The sequence below is a fragment of the Camelus bactrianus genome, chromosome 8 (genome assembly GCF_048773025.1).
Source record: "Camelus bactrianus isolate YW-2024 breed Bactrian camel chromosome 8, ASM4877302v1, whole genome shotgun sequence".
Lineage (NCBI taxonomy): Eukaryota > Metazoa > Chordata > Mammalia > Artiodactyla > Camelidae > Camelus > Camelus bactrianus.
In genome coordinates, this window is record NC_133546.1 from 55,348,109 (window position 1) to 55,371,071 (window position 22,963).

The 22,963-nt window shown below is 34.7% G+C and overlaps 1 long non-coding RNA gene across 1 annotated transcript in view; it reads right to left on the bottom strand.

Annotated features, from left to right (window-relative positions):
- The window catches only part of LOC141578483 (uncharacterized), a 186,787-nt gene that overhangs the window by 106,047 nt on the left and 57,777 nt on the right, over positions 1-22,963 (bottom strand). Inside the window, exon 3 of the long non-coding RNA XR_012508869.1 lies at positions 18,610-18,664. This is a non-coding gene — a long non-coding RNA (uncharacterized LOC141578483). The remainder of the gene's footprint in view (positions 1-18,609; positions 18,665-22,963) is intronic.

Sequence of the window (22,963 nt, forward strand, 5' to 3'; positions counted from 1 at the left end):
TGATGCGACTCTAGCAGATTAACAAATGTATGTAGTTTTTATTGATTAAGTACAAACAGGCATGTGTGATTTTATATAAATACTATAAAATCATTATCCAAAATGAAAAGAGGTCTATACAGTACTTGTGCTTGCGTTACACAAAACTGGTAGACATTGGCCTGGGTAATAAAAGAGACAGATGATTTGTTTCATAGAATTTTTAGGTTCAGATACCATGGGATTTGCTATTTTACTTTTAGTCTTACCTGGTGGAAATGCCTAGTAAGTGTTTTTTGGTTTTTTTTTTTCCCCTCACATTTTTAATGTCGGGCAAAAGCATTCAATCTCTGTGTCTGGATGCCATAGCCAGCACCCTTCAAACCTTGCCAAGATTTACAGTCTCTGCATCTTATTTCCTGAAAGCCTTCTGTATTTATGAAATATCCACATGTTGGATCAGTAGCAAGGGCACCCTTGGTATATCTCTTGGCTTTATCAGTACCAGTGCTGAAGGGAGTCACTAATAACCTGACAGAAATCAAGAGGACAGGAAAGGAAAGCAAAATTCATCTTTAAAAATACATGTATATGGTAAAATAATGATTTTGAGATGGAAAACCTGCAAAGCAGGACAAACATTCAAATCTCTTTCATCCTAATGGAGAAATTCACTGACAGTGAGACGCTGTATCTTGTCAGCTACAGCAGTGACCTTTAGACTTGATGCTGACATCAATACACCACAACAAGCTATCTGTTAAAAGCAAACATACATCCATCTGCACTTCAAGACTCTTCAGTGAATATTGCACATTTACTCCATGATCCTTATTTTTTGAATGCCTAGAAATCGTACTTCTAGAAACTTCATAATAACTACTCTCTACATATGTTTATTTAAATTTTGCTTTTGTTTTTGGTGGAAGAGTGATTTCTGAAAAGTGATCTTAAGAGAACTGTCTTCCTGAAATCTTACTGGATATTTTCTAAAGCCTGAATTATTATTTCTATTTAAAGTAACATTTTCCAAAATAAATGAATGAAAAGGTAGCAGAATTCCTGCTGTGTGACACTGGCGTCTTTCAAATTCTATTCCTGTCTTTCATTCCTTAAAAAAGTGATCAATTAAAATAATAATTCAATTTTAGAATGTCTATGTATCCCTGCATTGGACAATTACCCCTTCCTTCCTTCCTCCCTACTTTCTCTTCATATTTTCTAATTTGCTTTGCAAACATTTATTGTGCACTGTGCCCAGACATTATGCTAAGAGCTGGGAATAAAAAGAGAATCAACATAGTCCATACTCTTGATTATCTCAAATCCAACCCAACTGCTGAGAGTCAATGATCATGAGGCTTGGAGGTCTGTGAGTCTGTGTTTCTGAGGTAAAGGAACATATTTTACAAATGATTGAGAGGAAGTGTTGACATTATAAACATATATATGTATGAAATATATATGTATATGAAGTATGTATATTTCAGGTTTCAGTCTTAACCGTCTTTGACTAACATGAATTGCTCCCATCTTTCGGGCACCTGCAGTGTCTTGAACATATTGTACTCATTCTCTCCTCTAAGCTTTCAACCTTGTTCTTCTTCTCTGGAATATACCTTTATATGTTTTCCAGATAGAAAAATCCTTCATTTCCTTCAACATGCATCCCAATCATGAAAATGTCTTTAAATTCAGCAGGCCACATTAAAGTTTTCATCTATAAACAGACTTAGCGGTGGTTGACATAATTTAGCGGTTAATCTCTGCTGCATCCTTCACATGTTAGTTTTATGTCCCCTGACTGATGTGTAATTCCCAGGAGAGGAGTTCCTTGTTCTTATAGTACCAAAGGGAATGTGACTATGTAGTAGGAGCTTGAGAACTACTTATTCATTGAATAATTTGCTTCCCTAAATAAATATATTAAGAGTGCTAGTAGAGTTTTCACATTTAAAAAGAAAAACAGGATATTCAATTAGATTTGAACTGCAAGTAAAGAATGACTTTTTTTTTTTGCATAGAAGCATGTCCCAAATATTGCATGAGGCATACTTACACTAAAATAAATTATTTACTGTTTATCCAAAATTCAAATTTAGCTGTGCTATTTTATCTGGCAATTCTAATTGGAAAGAAAATTAAAAAAAATTATGTTAGCTGCTTCTGTCAGTAGACTAGAAGCATAATACATAGAGTCATGATATTCAAAAGGACAAATACAGAGAGTAGGGTTTATTTTTTTGGAGGGAGGAACTTTTTTCTTTTTTAGCATGTGTGTATGCATGTGTGTGTGTGTATGTACATGTGTGCACACACATGCATATGAGCCTGTGTGCAGGGAAGAGGAGGGGCACCTAGAACTAGTTTCAGATTCCACAGCACATAGAATGGCAGTAGGAAACAACGCCTCATTCACAGAAGCACATGAATGCCACCCAGATATAATCAGATGCTAAAAGATTATTCCCTGAAAAAGTTAAGATCCATTATTATAGAAAAAAGACACATAAGCTTTCCATAAGCTACATTTCATTTGAAAAAAATGATCTCTATTTCAAATAAATTTCAGTGTACTTTCTTTCAATTATTATTTGACTATTTTGCCAAATCATGGCTAAAAATGTGGGCAATTTTTTATTGCATTTGGACTTTGTCAAAAGTGTTGGGTTCAGGGAAATGTTTTCTGCCAAGTTCCTCTATGTTCATGCCAAGTAATTTTCAATTGGTTTAAGCCCATGTGTATTTTAAATGAAATGAATACATACATTTTAGATTCCTTTACCCTTAACTCACCCAGATGGTTCAGAAGACATGCAATAAACCTTTGATTCATATTATAAGAAATAGATTGCTTTAAGGTTTGGAAGTCAGTAAGCAAGTCACCTCATTTGCAAAGAGTAAGTGGACCCAAATGTTATAACTCCAAGTGTCTGATGACAGTGAGAGTTGCATTCTCTTGAGGTTAGAATGAAGTTTTGAACTGAAACTCACTGAGGTAGATTTAGTGCTTGGTTAAATGTTCAAACCTAATAATAGTATACTTTATATTTAATATCTACATGTCTTGAATCATACTAACTTCATTAACCTAGCTGATATGTAGAGCCTACTGCTAACCTCGAGTACTTACGACAACATATGAAGATATTGAAAATGGTATTATATTCTTGTTTCATACTGGGTTATTTTAGTACATGAACTAGCTTTTATAGTGCATTGGAAGTCGGTGATGCAGACGTAACTAGAAATCAGAAGGAAATACTTAAGCCTACTGTCCACACCCGAGTTATTTTTTAGAGCATTTCACATATAGAATATGATTAACTATAATATATAATAAAATATTTTACTTTCATTTTATTGATCACATTCTAGATATGAAACCCTTTGTGAAAATTCAGATGTGCCCACCATACAATAATTTTCCATACTCAAATATATTTCAGATTTGAACCCCTATTAACTACTCAGTGGAAACTAACTCTCAGCCAAGGCAACCCCCTTTTTCCTAGGCTGGGGTCAAATGTTTGAGGGGTGAGGCAGTGTACTGTGCCAAGGCTCTGTGGGAAGTGCTATTTGCTCTTCTGCATCTGGCATCTGGGAAGATGGCCACTACCTGCTGCTTGTCCTCCAGCCCACGGTTTGCTACTGAGATACTACTTCCTGTCTCTGTCTCCATGCCTCACCAGCTCTAGTGTAGTTCTGTATTACGTCCACCACGCTGAAGGGTACAGGAATCCTGATACTCCTTGGCACCCTGGGGCACGGCAATCTATCACTCCTGCCCTGCATTCTGAGTTCTTTGTCAATGAATCAGGACACTGGACCCGCCAACACTTATGTGCTAATTTTTCCCCTCTTATTTTTCTTCTTGTTTGTCCCAAGACTGAGGAACGTATGTTTGTGTGTGTGTGCACGGGCGTTTTCTTTTTGTGATAATCTTTGTCAGGGAAACACAATCTAGCTCCATCTTGATGTTTTATGAAGTGCTTTGTTCAAGCCAGCCGATCTCTTTTTCTCTAAAGACTAAGGTTTTTGTAAACCAAAGCCAGGGAAAGTACAAACCACCAACTGGCCTAAATTATTTGAATTAGTCTGAGGATTGCACAGTAGAGAGAAAAGAAGTGTTATTCTGAGAAGAAAAATATCTCAACAGCCTTAACCATCACTTTTAGAAGGAATCCATTCCCATTATTTTGTAATCTATAAGAACCATGTAGAGAATGCCTTAGTGCTAAAATAGTACCACAGCCATGGACTTAAAAGTCTATAAATCTAAGGTCATAGGAAAAAAGGTTTTAATGACTCTTATTCCAAAATATAAAATAACTTAAAAGCATTACCATAAAGTAGGCCTACTTTGAAATTGGCCTAAGACCTAATAGATGTTGGGGGTAAGAGGTTGCTCTGGGGGTGTCAGGTAGGGGGAGTTCAATCCATCAAGTTCAAATTTATACCCCCTAGCATGACTTCTTATTATTCAAGAAGGAAAATAGATTATCCTAATGCCTACTACATAATTGGAAATAAAAGGGAAAATAAAAGAGAAGTTGGAACACATTCAAGATTAAGGAAATTAGGAAAGTATCTGTTCAAAATGTATTATGTCGATTTAATGGGCTTTATGACTCAGGGCCCTTTCAGTTAATAGAGATTTACGACTGTTCGTTTTTAAGTTCCAACTTGAATCCACAGGTACAAACTCAAATACCATTGGATCCAGGCAGGCGACTTAAATGTGAACAGGACCTAATTTTAATCCCACAGGAGTTAATGGGAACTGGAAATGTACTTTCTCTTTTGTGAAAAGATTCACTGTTCACGCCAAATCAAACACGTCTGCAGGCAACACGTGATTTTCAGGTCACTGCCAAAGCAACCATAAATCCTGAAAATGAGTTAAAAGAATTTGCAAATGAATTAGGAAATAATTGGATTACTTTGTAAACTGTGATATCTAGGCATGAAATTTTCAGAAGGAAATTCCAGAACTATTAATTTCATTATTATTTTTTAAAATGTTGTGCTTTGTCTCTGCTCTTTCCTTACAGTTCTCCTTCTCATCTTTTCAAACAGGACAGCAGCTCTAGCCTGTTGTAAACAAGCAGGAATTTTAAAATTTTAAATCTGATTCTCACTGGATGAAACTGGTGATCTTATTAAATTGGAAAAGCCGACTAGAATAAAGCAGGAAAACTGTTTAAAAGTTGTTAATAGATGGTGAGATACTGAGACACTGACCATGGCTGATACTGCTTGGTTTTCTGACAAACTTGGAAATACAGGTTTCATAGTCACCTTCCTGCCATAGATTTGTCATTGCTATTTCTGTTGTATATCATTGGAAGTGAGTTTTAAAATTATCAGTCTTATTTCTGTGAATGAAAAATGTGATCTGCCATATCAGTACACAAAGGATGCTGCAGCCGTCAACATTGCAGCCAGAACTCAGGCCGGAAGCAGGATGCCTGCCATCACGCTCTCAGCCACTGCTGACACTCCGAAGGGTACACCCTGAGGAGACTCAGGATGGGAAAGCACAGAATACTGGCCCTAGATAGCTCAGGTGCATATCAAAGGAAGAATTTCAACGAGCCCAGGCTCTTGCATCTTCCCATACATACAAAGACAAGCGCTAAATTCCTTAACTTGAGATATCTGGTTTCCTTTAATTAACAGTAATTTTATGTTCGACTACCTGGTGTTTGTTGCAAAATCTATACATCCTGTTTCTTCCCTTACCTCTTTGAAGCAGTCCCTTAGAGCTGTCTGAGGGGCTTGTCTCCCAGGCTTAAAGTCCTCAGAAAGTCCACCAAATAAAACATCATTCTCAATTTTTAGGTTGTGTATTTTTTTTCGGTTGACATTTCTTTGGATTGTTACATTTTCCACATTGCACTTCAGTATGTTTGCTTATCGAAGCTTCACTCAACCGTATCTACCCTTATTTGCACCTTACATATGAGGAAACCGAGGTTCTAGGAAGGTAAGTGTTTTCCTCAAATGTAGGCTTCTGATTAAGACTAGGAAGAAAACACAAACCTCAGTTTTTTCTACTTTAGACTCTCGGCATTTTTCACCATGCCTTGCTACTCCAATGAAAATTTAGTTCTACTGAATTGTCTTTCTTCCAAATATTTATTCAACTATTTTATTTTACTGGTCTCTCCCAGATTTCTGTGAAGGAGACATGATTTGTCTCAATCCAAATGTACAGGAAAGAGAAATGTAGGAAATTTAAGTTACTAGAAATCAAGCAGTGAATCAGGTCAGACTGAACAGAAAATGGTTTCCTGGCTCCTGTTGGGGAGTTTCCTTATCTGTCCTAGCCTGAGCCTGCAAAGAAGCAGGAGTTCTTCATTTAGTGTGATATAATTATTCCGTGTTCCTTCACCCATGAACTAACCAACTCTGCAGTTTACATGCTCTTTTACTTACAGCTTATGGTTTTAATTATAGCTTTCATCACTTCCTCTGACTTTTAACCACCTGTCAGTCCCTTGCAAGATTCTTTCTTTCTCAGTGGCCATTGATGGCAATGTTGCAGATACTTTAGTTCAGGCTTGTGCTTTTGTTCCATTTATGCTAATGATAAATCCTACACTTCTAACATGATACTTAGGGTGGAACTCAGTGGAGCTAATCATATTCCCTGCATAATGTAATTCTGAACTCCCTGAGATGAAAATAGCATTAGAATTTTCTGTAATTTTATGTCTGCTCTCTCATTACTTCTGAGGTTTAAACAGATTTGGTTTAGATGACCTGAAGTTCAAGGTTTTCCTAAGTGAACTGAATGAATTATCTCTGCTTTCCACTTAGCAATGATGTTTATAAACTGACAATGAAATGGGATGACAGTCTCCTAAGGGTAGGAAGCCAGGCAAGAGACTTGTCAGCACCATTGCACGTCCGTTGATTTGTTTTGTATTTTTTCACTGGTTCTTTGTTCATGAAAGTCAAATCACAAAATAATCCTATAGGATCTTGAGGTCAGCCAGGATTGTATTAGCTGTTCTCACATTTCAAGCTTTTGATGAGAAAACATAAAAAGAAGGAAATAAAATAATTTCTAAAGCAAAAATAGCCTTTTTCTTTATGTCCTATGTATTCACATGGAATTATAAATATTGATTTTTGCAAACAGTGATGGAATTTTTTTCTAGGCTTCTCTGTGGTTCCATGGTGTAACAGAACAAAGACATCAGTATCAGCCATAGATTTGTCTAATGGGTATACTTCTACCGTGACAAACTACCTGACCTCTTTTCGCTTCATTTGAGAGACTGAGACATTAATACCTATCTTATAAGTGTTGTTATCAAGATCAAATGTGCTAATGTACACTGAAGCCCATCAATAAAATTGGTGGTTATTTCTGATAAGTATTTATACATTGACAGTGGCTATTTAAATTAACTTGTCTAAAATTTACAAAGCCCCAGAATATTCAAGAACGGAAGTGCTCTGAAAGTGTACATTACCTCACATTACTCTCACTCCTGGCCACACTAGTCTGATGATAGAGCGAAGTTGTAATAACAACAGACCCCATTCTCTGAGTCTCTGAAATCTGTGCCATTTACATCTTTCCATTCAGGTTCTGGTGGGTCAGCAGGGTTTTGCAAGGCCTCTCCAAAGATCACGAGTTACATTTTCTTCTACCACAGCCACGTCTTGTCTGCCACTCCTGCACGGTGTTTCATCACCACCATGCTAGCCTCTGTTACTCCTGAGGCTGATTCCCAGGCTCTCGAACTATCAGACCATCCAGGTTAATTTCTCCTGTTTCTAATGTTATAGGGATTTTATGTGGATAGATACTGAGCTCAAGTAGTAGAACACATTCCCCCCATATCCGACCCTACCTTGAAGAATTATGTTGCCGTCCATTGCCAGTCCACACAATAGAACTAATTTTTTTTCTTATTTTCTTACACTGACATAAAGTGATGAAGTTCTTTCATTTTGCCTACTTTTGTTGCAGCTCTTTTTCTCTGTGGGACCCCAGAGGTAGATCAAAAAAATAATCTCAAGTGCATCATCACTAAAATAAGCACCCCTCTTCGTGCAGCCCTCATCTTCTGTCCATACTTGTGAACTTCAACTGTATTTGCTTCTGGCTAAATTCCTTCTTTAAGGGTTAATAATGGCTTGAAAATTGGGCAGCCATTTGTCTCTATTCAAAATACAGCCAATGATCGCATAAATAGAAAAATGCTTACCAATCTCATTCACAATCCATTCTTCCCTCCCTCAACACATTTTCAGAACTGGATAAATTCTCCAAGGTACAAAGTATGAGTTCTCTTTACATTACTATGGCTACTTGAGATATGTGAGGATGCCAACTTTTGTCATGTAATTGTGGTCAAACTTTATCAGAAGTACCCCAGTCCAATGCAGATTGCATTATTGACTAAAGTGATAAGCATACATTATGATAGATCTATTATAGTTCCAGTCATCTTTTTGAAATTCTATTCTTGATATTAGTTTTATGTGATACTCATCTGGTCTTGAATTACAAATGAATCACATTTCCCAGACTACTAAATTCTTATTCAAAATATTTATCAGCTATCATCAGAAGCGATGGCAGATTAAGCTAGTTTTAAATGTACCCTTTTCACGTAGGCTGAAAGTATTTTCTAACTTCTGAGGCTCAGCTGGGGAGGTTATTGTATTTGGGTGTTCATACTACACACTCGTAACTGTAGCTGAGGAATTTTAACAGTTGGGTCAGACCTACCTGCAGTCTAAGAGATTTTTGCATGGACCAATCACTTATTACAGAACATCAAAGGGTTTCTCAGGAAGCAAAAGCATTTTCTTCCTAAGTGGAAGTGAATTGCTAGTTTATTCAGGGGAATCTCTTTGCATTAAAGGAGTTATGTTACTTCCTAACCACCCATGAATTACTGAAAACGTCTTTGAAAGATTTGAAATGTGGTGTTCTTTACTATCATCTGGTGCACTAATGTTGAAATTAAAGATGGGCTTAGATAAGAGATCTTATTTTCTTTTTAAATAAATGTGCTTTTACCATTAGATTATTGTCTCTATGGTTGTCCCACTGAGCTGTAAATTATTCCCATTATTTTATCATGTGCTTCATTTCTGTCGTCCTGGTAACAAAGTATAATTGCCTTTTTAATATTTATGTATTTTATTCAAATGACTCTTTTTAACTAAAAGAAAAGTGAACTCTAACAGTTGAAGGGCATGTCAATTCTAATCTCTATAAAACTTCCATTTCTTTCCTTTGTTTTTTGGCCTTTCTCTTGTATTAGTTCTATAATATGAACTTCAGTAGAGACTTTAACATATTTTTTAAAATATTTGTATAAAAATTGTACGTTCAACAGGAAAACTATACATATTTATTTACTAAATGTAAATGTGCTAATCAAATGTTCCAAATTATATTAAATGTCATTGCTAGTAAGTTAGCCATTCTCATTAAGGCAAACACATTATTTTGAGGAAAGTGGATTCTGACCCTTCATTATTATCTGTTACCCTGCTGCAGTGCTCAAATAATGACCTGTTTTTCATAATGGAGAGCTCATTTCAGATTGGCTGTTTTAAAGAGATTTGCCAGTCATTTAAGCTGGGCAAAAAACTATCAGTTTGCACAAATTTAAAATCAATTACATTAAAACTTCACTTTTTCTTTAATAACATTTTGTTTCAGTATCTAAATATAATTTGGGGAATTATATGTAAATAGGCAGGGAATTACATGTAAATAGGCTGGGAATATTATAGTAAGTGGTAATATGGCTGGCACATCTTCATCTCTTTCTACTGCTGTCATAATTTGAAAAAAAAAAAAAGACCAAAATTGCAGGAAATCTTTTTAATTTGGCGATAAACAGATTGTGAAAACAGATTTTAGTTTTCAAGAAGGAAACTATTACATGAGCTAGAGAAATAAACTTTCTAAAATTTGATAAAGCAGCATAATCCTGAACTTTGACAGCAAACTCACTGCAAATCAATCAATTTATAAATGTTTTTGGAGTCAAAGAATATTTTTAAAAATACTTGTAAACTGATGCTGCATATGGAGAAAGGAAAAACAATGTTTAAAAAACTCCTGCCAGAGAAAAAAATTAAATAATAATATTTGTAGATTATTATAAGTTTGGAAATGATCAATGCTTTTGACTTATGATTCGGTTTCAGGGGGAACACTGGAAGAGTTACTCCTGTATCTGATGCTAGTCTACTGCATTGTGCAAAAAGCTTGTAAACATTACCTAATAGGTCACAAAATTTATGTAATAAAATTTAAGTTTGGCAGTTATTTTTAAGGTTGTTTTATGAGATTAAATTAAAATGCCTTCAAATTATATATTCTATCTTTTAATCTAAACTTAGATTATTTGTAAGACTGGAATTTTTAATACTTTCAAACTAGCATGAATTAGAAATTCTGGTTCAGTTTACAAGTAAAACAGTGTTACTTAAAAGATAAGACTGATTTTTTTTTTCTAATGGACTAATTTGTAGAGCAGCTTTAGGTTCACAGCAAAACTGAGAGGAAGGTACAGAGATTTCCTATATGGCCCCTGTCCTCACATATACATAGCCTACATTATTATCAACATCTGTCACCAAAGTGGTTACTTCTGTTACAACTGATGAACCTACACTGACACATTATTTTCACCCCGATCAGTATTTTACATTAGGGTTTACTCTTAGTGTTAACACATTCTTTGGGCTTGGACAAATGTATAATGACTTGTAACCACCATTACAGAATCACAGAGTATCTTCACTGCCCTAAAAATTCTTTGTGCTCTGCCTATGCGTACCTTCCTGCTAATTCCTAGCAACCACTGATCTTTTTACTATCTCCACAGTGTTGTCTTTTCTAGAATGTCATACAGTTGAAATCAAATGGTATTTAACCTTTTCAGATTGACTTCTTTTAGCAATATGAATGTAAGTTTCATCCACATCTTTTCATGGATTGGTAATTCATTTCTTTTTAGTGCTGGATAATATCCCATTGACTGGATATAACACAGTTTACTATGCATTCACTACTGAATGGCATCTTGGATACTTCCAAGGTTTGGCAATAATGAATAAAGCTGCTATAAGCTATTCACAACACCCAAAAGATGGATGCAACTCAAGTGTCCATCCTTAGATGAATGGTTAACAAAATGTAATACATACATATACGGGGATATTATTCAGCCTTAAAAAGGAATGGCATTCTGACACACACTACAATGTGGATGAACCTTTAGGACATCATGCCAAGTGAAATGAACTCATCAAAAAAGACACACATTGTACGATTCCGTTTATATGAGGTATCTAGAATCGTCAAACTCATAGACTTATGTGTTTAGAAAGTGGAATGGTGGTTTCCAGGAGATAGGAGAATAAGAATGGGAAGTTATTTTCCCATGGGTACAGGTTTTCAATTTGGGAAGAAGAAAAAAGTTCTGGAGATTGATGATAGTGATTGTCACAATGGTGCCAATGAACTCTATGTGTGAAAATGGTTAACATGGTAAATATTATGTTATATATATTTTTCCACAACAAAAATTTTTTAAACCTGTTACAAATATCTGTGTGCAGATTTTTGTGTTGATATACATTTTCAACTCCTCTGAGTAAACACCAAGGAATGCAATTGCTTGGACTGTGTTATAAGAGTATGTTCAGTTTTATAAGACACCACCAAACTGCTTTTCAAAGGGGCCGTACCATTTACACTCCCACCAGCACTCTGTGAGAATTCTTGCTCCACCTCCTTGTTGGCATTGGTGGTGTCAATGTTATGGACTTTGGCCATTCTAATAGTGTATAGTAGTATTTCATTGTTTTAATAGGCATTTTGATAATGACACACAACTTGCAACATTTTCATAAGTACTTATTTATGATGTCTGTAGCTTCTTTGGGGAGGTGTCTATTAAGGTCTTTAGCCCATTTTAATTGGGGTGTTTGTGACCTTACTGAGTTTTAAGAGCTCTTTTTATATTTTGGATAACTCCTTTATCAAATATATCTTTTGCAATATTTTTCCAAGTCTGTGGCTTGTCTTGACGTCCTCCTAAGATTGTCTTATGCAGAACAGAACTTTCTAAATTTAATAAAGTTCTGCTTATCAATTCTTTTGCCATGGATTGTGCCTTTGGTGTTACATGTTAAAAGTCATTACCAAATCCAGTCATCCAGATTCTCTCCTATGTTATCTTCTAGAAGTTTTATTATTTTTGTATTTTGTGTGTTATTTATCCATCTTAAGTTTTGAGAAGGGTGTAAGGTCTGTGTCTAGATTCATTTTTTTGCACATGGAAATCCAGTTGTCTCAGCACCATTTGTTGAAGCCTATCTCTTCTCCATTGTACTGCTTTTCCTTCTTTGTAGGCTGCAATTTATTATAGTAATTTTCTGATATATTTATGTTGCAGAGGTAATGCTATGTATCTACCAAACTTGAGCATTTAACGGAGACAATGTATTTGAGTTTTAATCGAAGGAATATGGGCACGGTGATGGCTGCTGCTTGTAATCTCCCACAACTTTTTATTTCTTCTCTAACCCAATTCATACATCTGGCACCAAAATTACTAAATGAATAGTCTGCGTCTCTGGTTAACATTTAGAGGAGGGCTGCCTAAGACAGCTGTCTGACCTGCCTTAGAATACAGTAAAAATAACAATTAAATTTCTCTTGTGTTAAACCAATGAAATCACCAAACATGAGAGATAATATTACTTACTCTGAATAACATATGGCAATATAATACAATAATTTCTCTAAGACGCCAAAAAAACAGAAATTGCTTTAGAAATCAGGTGTTTGAGTTAAAAATGGGTTAAAATTATAACATTTAAAATTACAACATCATCTGTGCAGTTTTTAATGATGGTCATTCTGATGGTGTGAGGTAGTTTTGATTTCTCTAATAATTAGCAATACTGAGCATTTTTTTCATGTGCCTATTGGCCATCTGTATATTTTCATTGGGAAACGTCAGTTTAGGTCTTCTGTCCATTTTTGGACTGGGTTATTTTTTTTTGTTATTGAGTTGTATGAGCTGATTGCATATTCCGGAAGTTAAGCCCTTGTCAGTTACACCATTTGCAAATATTTTCTCCCAGTCTGTAGGTTGTCTTTTTGTTTTATTTATGGTTTCCTTTGCTGTGCAAAAGCTTTTAAGTTTAATTAGGTCCCATTTGTTTATTTCTGCTTTTATTTCTATTTTCTTGGGAGACTGACCTAGGAAAACATTGCTACAATTTGTATCAGAGAATGTTTTGCCTATGTTCTCTTCTAGGAGATTTATGGTGTCTTACATTTAAGTGTTTAAGCCATTTTGAGTTTATTTTTATGTATGGTGTGAGGGAGTGTTCTAATTTCATTGATTTACATGCAGCTGTACAGCTTTCCCAATATTACTTGCCAAAGAGACTGTCTTTTCTCCACTGTATATTCCACAAAGGATAAATGGTTGAGAGAGTGTGGAGACAAAGAAACACTACACAGCTAGTGGGAATGTAATCTGGTGCATCCACTATGGAGAGCAGTATGGAGATTCCTTAAAAGCTAAAAATAGAGTTATCATATGATCCAGCAATCCCACTCCTAGGCATATAACCAAAGAACACTTCAACTCAAAAAATACATGCCCAATGTTCATAGCAACACTATTTACAATAGCCAAGACATGAAAGCAACTTAAATGTCCCATGACAGATGACTGGATAAAGAAGTTGTGAGATACAGATATATAGATATATAATGGAATACTACTCAGCCATAAAAAATAAAATAATGCCATTTGCAGCAACATGGATGGACCTGGAGATTACCATACTAAGTGAAGTAAGTCAGACAAAGACAAATAATACATGCTATCACATATGTGGAATCTAAAAAAATGGAACAGATGAACTTATTCACAAAACAAAAACAGACTTACAGACATAGAAAACAAACTTACGGTTACCAAAGGGGAAAGGGGAGGGGATAAATTAGAAGTTTGGAATTAGCAGATATAAAATACTACATACAAAATAAACAACAAGGACCTACTGTATAGCACAGGGAACTGTATTCAGTATCTTGTAATAATTTATAATGAAAAAGAATGTGATTATGTATATGACTAAATCACTTTGCTGTACACCAGAAAGTAACACAGCATTGTAAATCAACTATACTTCAATGAAAAATAAATAAAATTAGTTTTTATACAAAATTAAATAATAAGTGCTTTAATAGCATTAAGTATATGTCTATAAAATCTATGTGTCACTGAGAATATCTAGTACTGATTACCTCTAGATTTTTTGATAATAATCTTTGTTTTTGATATATAATCTTCATCACTATCATTACAACAGCTTTTTTACACCTTTAAAAACATTATGTATATTTTTATAATCAAAGCCAGAATAAAATACGTCTTTTGCCTGGTTAAAATGTCTTTCACTCCAGTTACTTAAACTTTTATGAAATATTCATATAGATAGAGAACAAATGATGGTGGAAATACATACACAAGTAATTACATACAGAGAATATATTTTTCAGGTTAAGTGTATCTTCACCAATTTTCCCCCTCATTGAACTGTCAATTACTGTAAGAATGGTGCTGAAGTATCTAACCATAATAGTGGAGTTGCCCACTTCTCTTTGCAGTTCTGTCATAGATATTTTGACCCTCTGTTTTGATTTTTATACCTTACGATTGTTAGCTCTTCTTGGAGAATTCATTCCTTTATCATTATATAATGTTCTTCTTTATGTCTGAATTGTTTTTCTTCTTCCCCAAGTCTGCTTTGTCTGAAATTAACATACCTACTCCAGCTTTTTTGATAAATGTTAGCATCACATACTTTTATAGAACTTTACTTTTAATATATCTGATACCTTATATTTAAAATGGCTTTATTGTAGACAACATAGAGTTGACTCTTTTTTATCCACTCTGACAATCTCTTTTAATTAGTACATTTAGACCTTTCAAATTTTGTGATTATTTATATTGTTGGATAATTATCTGTCATGTTTATAATTGTTTCCTGCTCATTAAATTTGTTCTTTCTCCCCCACCTCTTTGATTACTTCTTCTGGTTTTAGTTGAGAATTTCACATCCCAGTTAGCTCCTTTTTGAGCATATCAGTTATATTTTTCAAAATTTCTGTGGTTGCCCTACAGTTTTCAATATATATTTCTAATTAATCTAAGTCAATGTGCAAATAACATTATACCATTTTACATGTAAGCTGCATTTATAATAGAGCATCTCTAATTCTTCCCTCTTGTCCCTTAGGGTACTGTTAGTACTAATTTCACTTATCTGGATATTATGGTTACTGAATACATGAGTACATTGTTAATACTGTTACTTTAAATAGTTATATTTTCATCATTAAAGAATAAGAAGAGTAAAAGATTTGATTTTACCTTCACTTATTCCTTCTCCTACACTCTTTATGTAAACCCTAGTTTCTGACCTGTATCATTTTCTTTCTCCCAAAATAATGTATTTTGACAATTTTTCAGGCAGTTCTCAGGTTAATTATCTGTTTTTGTTTGTCTGAGGAAGTCTTTACTTCTACTTCACTTTGAAGTATAATTTCACTGAATATAGAATTCTAGGTTGCTTTTTTTTTTTTTTTTTTTTTTTTTTAGCTATTTAACTATTTCACTTTACTCTCTTCTTGATTGTATTCTATTCAGATGTCTGACCTAATTCTTATCTTTGTTCCTCTATGGGTATGCTGCTTTCCCTCTGGTTTCTTTCAAGATTTTCTCTCTGTCTTTGGCTTTCTGCAGTTTGAATATACTATGTCTAGTTATCACTTTTGTTACTTTGTTAACTATTTAACCTGTTTGGTGTTCTCTGACACTCATGCATGTCTGGTTTGGTGCCTGTCATTAATCTGGAAAACTATCAGCCGTTTAACTTCACATATTTCTTCCAAATTCTTTCCTCTCTTATTGGTACTACAATTAGGTGTATGATGCACCTTTTGAAATTGCCTCATAGTTCTTAGGTGTTCTTTTCAGTTTCCTTCATAAGTTTTTTTTTTTTCATTTCAGTTCAGGAAGTTTCTATTGGCCTATCTTCAAGTTCATAGATTCTTTCCTGGAGCATAGTCAGTCTACTGATAAGTCTATCGAAATAATTCTTTATTTCCATTACAGTTTTTTCAATTTAGCATTTCCTTTTTATTCTTTCTTAGAACTTACATCTCTTTGCTTACATTAACCATCTGTTCTTGCATGTTGTCTACTTTTTTGCGGGAGATCTCTTAACATATTTGTCATAGTTATTTTAATTTCTCTATCTGTTAATTCCAACATAAGTATCATATATGAGTCTGGTTCTGATGTTTTCTTTTTCTCTTCAGACTATTTCCTCTTGCCTTTTGGCATGCTTTGTAAATTTCATTGAAAGACAGACAGATCACATTGGGTAATAGGTTTTATGTTACTCTTGTTAGGAATTGGGCTGTGTCTACTATTTCTGTAGTTGTAGATTATAGAAACTTCAAATTCCTTTAGTGGCCTTGTCTTTGTCTCCTCCATAAATAGAGGCTAAGTCTCACCACTCTTCTGTTGTATCAATTTTTATTACACTAGAGCCCTGTTGGCATGGTGGTAAGAATTGGGGGAGGATAAACTGTCTATAATCTTATGATTTAATCTGTCTTTTGGTGGTCCTATGTCCTAGGTCTGTGAGCTTCACAGGTGTTGCTCCAGTGATATAGCCTTTTATCCCCTTAGATGAGACACAAAGGATAGAGGAAGCTAGAGTGGGATGGAGATAAAGCTTCAAGTTCTGCTCTTAAAGCAGAGATATACCTCTGGTAATTCTTTGTCCTTGGAGAGTAGGCTTTTATGGACAATATTCTGGGTATATACTTTACAATGATTACTTTTCATCTCCACCTGCTAGAGTTAGAACTTCTTTGTGTGAACCTCGTGAGCTTCCTAGAAGTAAACTACATGCAAGTATGGGTCCCCTGTAAGATGTGGCCCCAGGAATTTCTTAGTCTTAAGCTGATCCATACTCAATGCCCAGTAATTTGTCAAGATTATTATTTAAGTATTCCTATAAGTTTATGGCTCTAACAGCTTCTAAACCTGGAAGGCAGATCTTGCCTGTGACTGCAGGTATTCACCTGTCTCTCAAGACTTCCAGGTAACAGTCTTCCCCAACAACTCAGATGCATCCAGAAAAAGTAGTTGATTTTCAGTTTATTTAGCCTTTTCTTGTTGTAATGACAGGTATTATGACTTCCAGGTTATTTATATCTTGAAGCTAAAACTAGAATTTGCAGGGTATATTTTAGAAATATAACTTACCAGATTTTCAAGGGCTAGACATTTTCCTTCCAAGTGAGCACACTTTCCCTCCCTTTCTTTTTTGAAGTATAGTCAGTTTACAATGTTGCATCAATTTCTGGTGTACAGCATAATGTTTTAGTCATACATACACATACATATATTGTCCTCCCTCTCTTTACTCCTTCATTTCTTGCCTCCTTCCCTCCCTACCTTAAACTTCAGAGTCTGTAAATTGTTAAGACTGAGGATATACAATATCTGTAGAAGCACTATATTGAGCCAGTTTTGATTTCTTTGGCCCAACACACATTTTTAATTATATGACAACATGTAATTTAAAAGATATGAGATTTCACATAAAAGTAAACATTTGCTCCTTTCCTTAACAATTCGAAGTACTGGCAATACTGAGTTCACAATTGCATATGGAAACTATGTTTCAGATGCCTCCATTAAATGACCAGTATGTGCTATTGTATTTACCACATTGAAAGAAATATATATTTTATTTATGTAAGCTTCTTCCAGGCACACATTTTGGTTTGCTACTGAAAAGCAATTCCAACCCTAACTACCTTGAACTAGGTCAAATTTCACAGGTTAATGGTACAGTCCCCCACAAGACTGCCATCACTTCGGACACCAGCCACAAGCTCTGAGTTCTAGGTCACTTGTGCCCTGACCAACAGGTTACAAACTTGGAATTTCCCACTAACCCCTCAGGTCCAAAAATTTGCTAGACTGACTCAGAGAACTCAGGAAAGAACTATACTTAACAACTACAGATTAGAAGGAATGCAAATAACAGTCATTCAAAAGAAGAGACCCAAAGGTAAAACTCAAAGAGGGTATCAAAGGAGAAGCTTCCATGTCCTCAGAACACGTTATTCTCACTTTTTTGTGTATCACCAACAAAGAAGCATATCTGAACTATGGTGACCAGAGGTTTTATTGGGATTTTACTATGTGGTCATGACTTATTGAATCTTTGATCAAAGTGGTTGAATTTAAGCTCCAGTCCCCCCGCCACCAGAGGACAGACTGGTATCCCATGGCTCAAAGCCCCAATCCTTTACTCGCTTTGGTCTTTCTGTGGTAGTGTGCCCCCATCATGAGTCATGTTATTAACTAAGTAATCTAAGAGCCAATCATAAGTCACCTCATTAGCATAAACTCAATGTGGCCCTAGAGTCCCACCTGAACAAAGACATCCCTATCACCAGGATATCCAAGGGTTTAGAGGTTCCCTCCCAAGAACCAGACATAAAGAATAGCTACTTACTTTATTATACAACAGCCATCCATGTTCTGAGGCAAAGTTCTGGAAACAAATAAAACTGTAAACAAAAAAGTCAGTAGGTTAGAAAACAAAGAGGTTTGTCTCAATAAAGAGGACTCGAGGCTACTGTACGAATACTGATAATTATCAGAAGCTAAATAATCATTTTAGTTGAGCTGCAAATTTAGCCATTTCATTCAGTTTTAGAAACCTTAAATTAATACCTATACTAATTTCTTGAGAACTCTTTTTTTTCAATTTTAAAATAGGTCATACATAATGTAGTCTGCAAAATCTTGCAAAATAGTATATTTTTTAATTTTTAATGTATACTCCTTGGTATAAGACTTTCCTCTCCATTGCCCTGCCCTACGCATTTTTTATCATTCCTATTATAAAAGGAATAATAATTATTAAGTAGATGCTACAGAAGAGGTACACAGAGAATAGCATAGAAATGTAAAGGAGAAGATGGCTCACTGCCTCATGAATCAAGTAATGTTTGAGTTTTTACACATAAACATTAAAAATGAATCTGTAAAAATAATTTTGAGAAAAATTTAAAAAAATGAAAGGACGTAAGAAAAAGTGGTTTGATACGGCCAAAACATGGTTAAATATGAGGCTAGATCTAGGCAGAAGCTAAATCATAAACCACCATTTATTCCATGCTCAGGTATTTGACTTTTCAATCTGAAGGCAATTGGAAAACACTGAAGGATTTTATGCAAGACAGCATCAGGATTAGATATATTTTAAAAGTTATCCTTGTGATAATGTGAGGGAGAATTTTATCATTTGTAAAGTGATGTTATGAAATATTTTGTGAAGGATAAAGGATACATAGAAGAGTGCACAATTTATAATCATACAGCTTGATCAATTTTCACCATGGGGCCGTATCTGTAGCCAGAATCCAGATCAATACAGAGAACACTGTATACTGTCATTCCCGCAGAAAGCCACTTGTAACTTCTCCCGACTACCCATATTCCTCCTCAAAGAGAAACAGTACCCGGACTTCTAACATTTTATTGGTTTGCAATGCTATACAGTATTCCATTTTATAATTTATTCAAATTAATATACCTATTTTACTATCGTTAGGGTTTTTCAGTGGGGCTATTATAAAGAATGATACTATTAACATTCCTATTGATGTCTTATGGTGTCTATTTGCATCTATTTCCGTGGAGTCTACATGAGGTTGTGGAATTCTGGATCAGAGAACATACCTTTGTTCAGGTTTAATATATATTGCCAAACAGATTTCTAAAACTTACTGAGTTTGAGATGTCTGTTAGTATAAATACTGATAGAGGTGCAGAGGTTAAACAGCAAGTAAAAATATAGCTTAGTGTCTTCAGAGAGCAGTACAGGAGAAGTATACATGTCTAAGTTATAAGCATCCAGGTGGTAGTTAAAGTCATTAAAAAGGAATGAGATTAGTAGGGGGATAAAACAAAGGCCAAGAAGAGAAAAGCTACAAGGAAGAAACCTAGGAAAATCTGAATTTACTGAGTGGATGAAGGAAGAAGAACTCACAGAGTCTAAAAAAGTAAAAGCCACAGTTAAAAGAAAATTATCAAAAATAGGATAATAGGCTAAGTATATATATATATATATATATATATAGTTTTTTTCAGAAGTAATAGTTAAGAAATACACATTTTGAAAAAAAAAGTTAAAGGGAAAAAAAGGGATTGAAATGTTCTCATTCGAATTGAATCCCTAGGAGTTCACTGGTAAACTCACAAAGACTATTTCAGTGGAGCTGGGGTCATAGACTAGATGCTTACAGGAAACAAGGAAGATTTCAGGTAAAGAAGTGGAAGATTCCATCTAGATTGCCTTTCTTTAGTGGGATAGTGGGTCCATGAAAGAGAGACCTCTAGGGAGACTGAAAACAGCTTGAAAAATACATTTGTTGTCTCTTAGACAAGTTTAGTGGTGCATGATTTCTGTTAGTTTATTCTTTCTATTTATGGAATAACATTCCACCTGCATTTATAATACCCACTGGCCATTGCTATTATTTGTAGCAATGAGCTGTACCACAGCAAACTAGTTTATCAAACAAAAGCGAAACAAACAAAAGGAAAAAAAAAAAAAACCCTGCTAACGTTTTTCCCTTTAATTAGCAACATCCACAAATTTCTTGAAGATTATCCCCAAGTCATGCCAGGGCTGCTACTAATGTTGCACACTGGTCCTGCTGCAACAGCACTGTTCAATAGAGCTTGAAATTAGCGAGAGACACAGGGACACTCTGACAGCCAGTCCGATCATGGCCTCCAATTCTGAGCAAATTTGCTCACATGAGAAATAAGGTTAGTGGAAACATTAAAGAAATGTGAATACTACTGCTTTGTAGTAATTGGCTCTCAGCGATTCATGCTGTCCTGATTCTGAAACCTACAAATTGAAAGCTTAAAAGCCATATTTCAGAAAATGTCTCTTTTCTTAAATAATGAAAAGAGACCAAATGTCTATTAAAGTAACCAACTAGCTTTTAGTTTTAGTTATTGTGTGATTGTAGGTAAGGTATTCGGTACTAGCCTCTCTTCTAAAATAATACATTAAAGCCACTGGTTGATACAGATTTTTAGTTAAATGGTTACTTTAATATGTATGTATTTATGTGTTATACATATGGTTTTAAGTATTTTTTTAAATTCCAGTTATCAGTATTTTTTCATGTGTATATGTGCCTTAAAATGCAGCCTTTTCCTTTCCTGCCTCCCCCACCTCCCTTTTTTTCCCCTGAGCTAATGACATTTAAGTTACTGGATAAACTTGTATCCTTGAATTTATTTTTGTATATATAATAGTATATTACTTGTTTTTAAGCATTGTAAAGATGTCCTATGACTGAACAAAATGTATATATACAGAATTAGCTCTGTGAATCAAAAGAGATTTTTTGCTAAGAGCCGCAGAATCAGCCTCTGGAGTTAAGGAGCAACTGAACATTAAGAATATGAGTGGTAAATTAAAAATCAAAGCAATAGGTACCATTATACTAATCTCATTATCATATTAAAATAGTTATAACCAAGTCTCTGAATTTAATGTGCAATTGACATGCCCTAGTACTGCTTACATATTTATAATGATATAATCATTTGGGAAAACAATATGGCAAAATGTTTTAAAAAGCTATAAATACTCTTGGTCCTTTGACTTACTAAATCTGTTCCTGGAACTTTATCATGTAAGGTAACACAAAGATCTTAATGTATACTTACTGTGGCACAATGTAGCTTTATCTGTTGTACCAAAGGACTTAATAACACTTAAAAGAATCCTGAAAGTCTGGATTAGTCTGTTTGGGTTGTCTTTACAAAATACCACAGGCTGGGAAGCTTACACAACAGAAATTAGTTTCCCACTGCTCTGCAGGCTGGGAAGTCCATGATCAAGGTGCCAGCCAGTTTGGGTCCTGATGAGAGCTCTCTACCCTGTATGTGATGGGTTTTGTTCTCACTGTGTTCTCATGTGGCATAAACAGAAAGAGAGACAGACAGCACACAAGCTCTCTTTTGCCTATTTTGAAAACACTAAACTGATAAAGATCAGAGACCTCCGTTATAACCTCATTTAACGTTGATTACTTCTTTAGAGGCCCCATCTCCAAATACAGCCACAATGGGAGTTAGGGCTTTAATATATAAATTTGGCAGGAGTCACGTTCATCCCATAGAAGACTCTTATGGCTTCATTAAATTAATGTTTAGAAAGACTGGGTAGAAAGGTGGGAAAATGTTAAGAACATATGTCAAGTGAAAAGGACAAAGATTATATATAGTACAACGTGAAATATATTCCAATAGTATTGATTTGAAAGAGGCCTGAAAGATACAATCCACAATAAATATGAACTCTTCAAGTGCCTTATTTAGATGATACTATTTTAAGTAAAAGCATAGGTAGTATATGACAGAACTATAATTTCAGGTAAAAGTGAAGAAAAGGAATTTTCTCTATAAGTATATTATTTATATATATATATATATATTTATTTATATATATAAAACTCTACCTCATACCATGCACAACAATCAATTTCAGAAAGATAAAAGATTTGGTGTAAAAGACAAACTTACAAACTGTTAGAAGAAAATGCTGAAAATTATCTTCACGGCCTCAGGGTAGGAAAGGATTTCTTTTTTCTTTTTCTTTTTTTAAAGAGAGCCAAAATTATTTGGGTTAATTTTAAGTAAATGATTTTAAGCAATCTTTTCGATAATAGTTAGAAAGTAGAACTAATTTCCCCTGAGAACCCTGGTAATTTGTAACATATTCATGTTATAAGCATGTAGAAGGAGCATTCTATTCTCAATATGGGATGTATTTG